Here is a 7116-nt window from a genome sequence, read left to right on the forward strand (position 1 = left end):
GTTTGCGGTTTTTGCCCGACGTCACAGCCGCGTGTGGTGAGCGCTGCCGGTCTAACCAAAGCCCCACCACCTCCCCTAAAGTCTCTTGAATGTTCAGCCTAGCCTGACGAGTGGCTCCAGGGTCGGCCTGCTGGCTGGCTGGCTGGATGGAGGAAAACACCACAGGCGTGCACCCCCGCCCGCCGCTGCCCTTGAAGTTTAAATAAACATGAGGCCATTTTCAGACGCGGTAGTTTGAAACATTAAGACTCAGGAGGCGAGAATGCTTGGAAAGGTGAAAAAAATATATATATTTCAAAGTTTGCTGAGTGCGTGGAAAGCAAATAAAGCTGCAGAAATGTCTCCTTTGAGATGCTTTTAGCTTTGCTCTTAGTTTAGTCTATATTAGCGCAAGGGGTGGGACGCAATATTGATATGGTGATATATAAACGTTACGCTGAGCATTTACACTAGAAAGCAAAAATATTTTCAAATTGTGAGGCTTGTGAAAAGATGCTGGAAATAATTAGGCCGCGCATTTTGAAATCCATCCGTTCGTCCTTATCAGCGCAGGACAAGAGTGAAAGGCAGAGGTGGATATCATTGTTGCAAATGTATTACTCTGGATGTACATGTCTCGCCTGCTGATATCTTATTCAGGAGGCAGGCCGGTCTTGTGGGGGTGGATGTGCACGCCATATGCCCGATTACAGTGACGCGGCGGGATGAAAAATGGGCAACAACAAAAAGCAAAGTTTCCTGCTGGACGTGCTGTAAAGTCTATTTCATGCTCTGGCAAGCCTCAGGCTCAGAGAGCCATTTTTAGTCCCGAAATGACCTATATTTATTTTTTTTGGGGGGGAGACCGAAAAGTAGGAGGGCTTTGTGAGCGAAAGGTTATGCACAACAGGGCTTTGTTTGTGTAATTGTGCGCACCCTGGCCTGATGTTTTTTTTTTTTTTTAAGGGGGTCGGGTTTTTCCGGGCTTGGCCGCGGCTCAGGAGAAGCAATCCGCGGGCCAGAGGAGCCTTCCTGCTAAATCATCACTAATGCAATACACGGGAGTTGCTCGCAGCAATGTTCCTGGCAGCCTGCGTGCATCCCTTCAACGTGATTATGTCACGCTTCTACTATGCCTCATTTAGATAAGCTGTCGCGCAACCCAGTCTCAACACGAGAACACCAAGGCTCCCGAAGTTTGGAAAGCGTGGCTCTGGCAAGCGGCTTTGTGGGGGTGGAAAGTAAAGCATGTTTGAGATGTACAAACAGGACGATTTGGGGAAAATGAAAGTAAGTACAGGAGTACCTAGAAAAAGGTGGCTCTGAATGTCATGACAGTTCAAATTGTTGAGACATTCTTGGAAATGGTCTTGTAACCTTTATCTATAGTTGTTCTAATCAACTCTGACATCTTTCTCCTTCATTTTAATACATGGTGGTTTGATAGTTAACATGAAACCTTTGGACCGAAAACACCGGCCTTGATGTGGTGAATCCATCCCTAGTGCTTCTAGAATCTTCAATTTTTACTTTGACCTTTTGAGGAAAAGCAGTTCAGAATGATGCGCGCGTCTCTTCGGCCGCTAATTAGCCGCGGGCAGTGGCAATTGAAGAATCCTTGGAAGTTGTCTGCTTGCTGTGCGAGTTTTTTTTTTTTTTCTCTGAAGGATTGCCATTTTCAAGGCTATCTGGTGTGAGGAGAGAGGACTTCGCTGCTTAAGTTGCTTGATGTGTCCGGAGGCTGTGTCGGAGAAATGATTACAAGCTTTGCCAGTGGAGAACAACAGGTTGGAGTTAACGGCTCTGAAGAATAAGTCGGCCTTTAGTGCCAACCCCCACCCCCACCCCCTCCTTACTTGTTGCGCTACCTGTCTGTTTTTTACAATGGCGCTGTTAGTCTACAAATATAGAGAAATATAACATCACGTAAAAAATATTCTAATTGCTTGTCTACATATTTTGCATCCCACCCATGAAGTGTGAAATTAAACAACTGAGTGAATTTTCTGTTATTTGTAATTTTGTACCTAATTTACATAACGCCGCCCTCACACTTGACAGCTGGACAAGCTTGCGGATTTAGAGCGTGCCTCGCACCAGACTCGGGCTGCTCACAAACATAACTGGCAAATACTGTGAATGCTGATGTATTTGCACATTCTCACAATCAATGCAAATATTTTACATAATGATGTCCCGCTTTTCGTTTGTACATTTACATTTTTAGCTCCTGTAAATCCCCAGCACACCCCGACCCCCTTTTGACTCAGTTCCCTTGGCAAATTTTAAATTGGTCAGTGATTTTCAATTGGATTGGACAGGTTTGCCAGGTTCGGTTTCAATTGATTTTTGTTTTTATGTTAATTGTGGCTATACTGTGTGGTCTCTTCCACTTTTAAATGAGAATAGCTCAAATGCTAGCTAGGTTATTTTTGACAAAATTAGTGGCAGCTCGCGGTTAGCCGACAAAGAACATTTTCAAACGTCCCCTTCGTGCTTATGTATTGTTTTCCCTCCTCCCCTTGCCCTTGTGTTTTCCTCCATGACGCACAGCTAATGGAGCCGTGCTGCGTCTCCCGTATCCCAGTTCTAAACGGGGAACAGGTCATTGGCGCCATCAGACTAGCACCATCCGGCAAGAGCCCAGAGCGCCTCGCCATGTCATTATCCCGGAACGTGCGGCCGTTTACAAGGCACATTATCATCTGCCACAGACAGGCCTCGCTTGGCCTGACGATTGGAAGCTCATCATCGCTTCACCTCCCCTACCAACACAACTATCATCATCACCACTCGCCATCCTCTTGTCCCTGGGTACATTAGCCGAGAACCCAGGCCTGTGATTTTAAATATGACAAATTCAAAAGAATCAATTATCCACCCCTGCTGAAAACAAAGTATTATCCAGAAATGACGTCATCAAGTTGCAGGAGGGGACGCTTGATCTCCTGATCTATATATATATATATATATATATTTTTTTTTTTTGGGATAATGCAGCTCTCACCATATGGCGCACTGTGACTCAAGCGAGATGTAATGAGGAGTCAGCATGCTGGAGATGGTGACATTTACGCTGATTGTAATAACGTTTTGTCCCTCCCGTTGTCGTCAGGATGTCGGCACGAATCTTTGTCGCATATTCCCTGTCACACTATTGTGAAATGAAATATTTTTTTAATAAAACATTGAAAACAAGAGAATCTAAGAATTTTCCAATTCATTCTAAATTTTCCACTTAGATATTTTTCTTGGTCACGCCATTGCCTCGTTTAATATAGAAAAAAGGCTTTGTCACTATCCTGTGGCAGTTATAGGCAATTACAAACGTTTTTCAGACAAAATTTGTGCAGGCTGATTTTGGCCGCTAACAAGCAAATTAATGCTTACTGACGCTTATTACCAAACCTTTGGGTCACATAAACCCGATCAATTGAATATTAAAACAAAGTCAGTCCTGTGGCTCTTTTTTTTTTTTTTTTTAAATTGAGATTTGGTCTTATGAGCCAATTGAGATCTCCATGATGAATGGCTCTCTGACCAATTAAAATGATTTGATACATGGGTTTTGATACGATTCAAGGATGACTTATTTCAAAGTGGAACGATTCCAGTGCGATTCTGATTCAGTGCGGTATGCTTCTTCATTTGATTGGTTAACTTTGGGCCAAATAATATCAATCATACAGGGATTACGGATCTACCCACAATGAACGTTTCTGTCACTTTTGGCAACAGTTCAGCTAGCTCCGCCCCGTTTGACTGAGGCCTGACAGTTTGTAATTTTTGATGTTTAATAACGTGTTGAAAAGGAAGACGTCGTATTTATTAACGAAAAACGCAAAATGACAATAAAGAGGGGAAAAAATGCGATTAGAATCCGTGTGGGCGGAGTCAAGCGCTGCGCCACGCCTCGGACTGCGCCCCACGACAAGGTGCAGCACGTTCCTCGCATGATTGACGACGAAATATGCATTCAATGAAGACTTTTTTTCAGGTAATTTTCAAGTTGGTTTCTGAATGAATTATAACAGTAAAAGAATGGCGTAAGAGGAGGAGAGAGTTTCCCCTCAATAGTGAAACAGTAAGGGTCGTCTAACGTTGATTAAATGTACAAATTGCTAACAAATTGCTAACCCCCCGGATTTCCACAATTCGAACAACCTCGTAATCGTGAGTTTTTGTATACTAACCCAGTTTCCAACGAATTACATGCTGTTTGTTGTTTTAAGGTTGAAATAATCAGTTAGCCATACACACAATACAAATATAAATAACCTGCATCATGTTAAAGAGCAACAAATGGTCAAAGATTCACTCTAACTGAGGTCTAACCAGACCTTTATTTTCTATAGCGACTGAAAATAGGGCAAAGGATGCGAGATATTGATGTCGTTTTGGCACAATTAATGCTTTGATGGACTCCAGCAACCCAAACAGTACCCCAGGCATCCCCCGACCTTGGGACGGCCAGGTAAGGGAATGTGAGCAAGAGACAAATAAGGATCTGATCAACCACCACCAAGTTAGAGCATATGTACACATACAATAAATTGCACCAATGTTTTTTTTTTTTTTTTTTTGGAAAAGTGAAGCTTCACAGTGTTACAAAAAGTGCTTTTGACAGATTGTGCCTCAATTTGAACATAAATGTTGATTTTAGCTCGTAACAACTGATGAATTTCTGTAATATTTTATTGCTGTTCTATTTATTTTGTATGTATCCATGTTTTTGTTACATAACACGTTTGTCTCATGTTTAATGCCGACATTTTGCACAATCTTGAGCAAGCATGAACCAAATAAGAGTAATGGAAACACAAAAAATACAAAACAAAATGTATATCTTTTGCTAAATGTGGGTTAACTGTACCTAGGCCTCTCGCCGCGTTGTGGCATTCGGCCCCTCAAGGCAACAGCAGCAGCCGGCCTCTGTCTGGAGGCATCCGTCACTTTGCGGCACATCGAGCCGGGACCAAAGCGGAACATTTGCTCCGACGACTGTCCACTCTCTATCTGGTGACGGCTGACTAAAAGCAACAGCACGGAAACCTTCAACCCGCATGGCCCTAACCTGTTCCGAGCTTTCCTGTGAGAGTGAGAATGTAGATTTTCTCTGACATAGCTTGTTCCTTGTAAACACTTCACGATTGTGAAAGCCCGTGAAAGCACAAAACTTCCCTTACATGACAAACTAAATGAAAAGATGCTCTGGATGCGGCAACCCCTGATGCCCACCATCCATATTGAGGTGGTGACCTCACATTCAAATTTTTGCTTTTTTTTTTTTTTTTTAACTCACTAAGACCAAGAAATGTCATGTTTGTGTCACGTCTCGTCCCCAGCCGTGTTACTATGTGTCTCTGTTGTCTTGGTTTCTGTCTGTGTGCTCGCCCCTCCCCTCCTGTGTGCCCATGATTAGTTTGATTATTCTCACCTGCCTCTTGTTACCTGTCGTGTATATGTCCTGTCTGCCCCTCATGCCCCGTCGGATCATGGTGTGTTGTTCTCTTGATGTCGGTTGGTTCCTGTTGTTTTAATGTCTTCACGTCCTTTGTTTCGTGTCCCTGTCGCTTAGTCCTTTTGTTATTTCGTTAAGTCATGTCAGTTTGCCGAGTCTTAGTTTGTTTTGCTGAATAAACCCTGGTCCAAGCTGCATTTGGTCGCCCTGCTCCAGCCGATCCGTGACAGTTTGTGTTTAAAACATAAAGTCAAGTTTATTTATATAGCCCTTAATCACAGACAAGTCTCAAATGGCTTCACATGGGAAAGAAGAGCAGCGTGATCACCTTGCCAAGGCTATTTCATTATAACTTCATTACAATATGTAGCGTCCTGTACTTTTGCGCTGTATTCTGACTGTCTGCTGTATGCACACTTGCTCCATTTTTGCTCCTCTTATTTATTATGTTATTTGTTTATTTATTCGTCACTCTTATTTATTCATTGTTTGTGCCTCCTTGTTTTTATTTTTTTGTGTTTACTTGTATGTATAGTGTGTACTATGTCTTGTCACCGTGGGATAGTGGGAACGTAATTTCGATCTCTTTGTGTGTCTTGGCATGTGAAGAAATTGACAATAAAGCAGACTTTGACATTTTATTTTAGGCTAAATACCTTTATCCCTAAAGGAAAGGTATTTTTGAGTAAAAAAAAAAAAAAAATCAATATCCTTTAAAATACCTGTACTAGGACTTTACACCCCTTGCGGTACTTGCCCCACAGTTTATACATCTACTTACGATACTAATTGTCCAAGTTGGACTTAAAAAAGTGTTCCAAATTAAATCACATTACTCATTGTCTCCTTACAAAGACAATGTTAGCAAATAATCGCATTCTAATTACTGGTGGTATTTCTAGGGTCACCAAGACCAAATAAATCTGAGTTTTTTCAGCACCGAGTGGAGAGCCAAGTCAATGCAGTATTGATGTTTTTCGTCATACCTGCTGCTGCGCGGCTGTTTTTGTCGGAGACCTGCCGTGGGTTTGTATTTCTGTTCTTTCCGGCGAGTTTTGTGTCGACAAAAGGACAAACAGCGGGCTCATAATTGGGGCCCGACAGGTGGAAGGTTTTTGGAAGCCTTGTGTTCATTTCATTGTGATTTATGGAGCTGGTTACATTACCTCGAGGGGAAATTCAACTTCAACTCAAGCCGCATGCAGATGGAAAAACAATTAGTTCATCCCCGGCTGAATTGGTAAGTTTGTTCACTTATGATGCAGAAAATGCAGTGGTGCAATGTCGTGTATATAAAACGGTCAGCTAGGTTTCTAATATGTACCATGTAATGGAAAATGCTACAGATAGGCTACTAGAATTAGCAATGGATTTCTAAACACAAACAGTGCAGTAACACATGCAGATAGACAATATAACATTATTCACGGGCATATAATTTTGATCCTCTGCTAAAAACGCTAATGTTACATTCTATTTAATTTTGTTTTGACTATGTTGTTAGAAAGTACTAAATTGTAGAATGTAAAATATATATATACCATATATCAGGGGTGTCAAAATAATTTTTTTTTGCAGGCTGCATTGTAGTCATAGCTTCTTTTGGAGGGCCATTATGACTGTCAACCCAAATAAATGTATGAGCACCTCATATTATATACAGTAAAAGCTACAAA

General features: G+C 41.9%; 1 long non-coding RNA gene across 1 annotated transcript; it reads left to right on the forward strand.

Annotated features, from left to right (window-relative positions):
* The first annotated feature begins 3790 nt into the window (after positions 1-3790).
* On the forward strand, positions 3791-5273 carry LOC148381176 (uncharacterized). The gene is made up of 3 exons (XR_015854697.1): positions 3791-3976; positions 4335-4453; positions 4857-5273. It is a non-coding gene; the product is annotated as an uncharacterized LOC148381176 (long non-coding RNA).
* Positions 5274-7116: the final 1843 nt, after the last annotated feature.

Source organism: Syngnathus floridae, chromosome 20, assembly GCF_059516105.1.
Source record: "Syngnathus floridae isolate MCC-2025c chromosome 20, RoL_Sflo_1.0, whole genome shotgun sequence".
In the NCBI taxonomy this organism is placed as follows: domain Eukaryota; kingdom Metazoa; phylum Chordata; class Actinopteri; order Syngnathiformes; family Syngnathidae; genus Syngnathus; species Syngnathus floridae.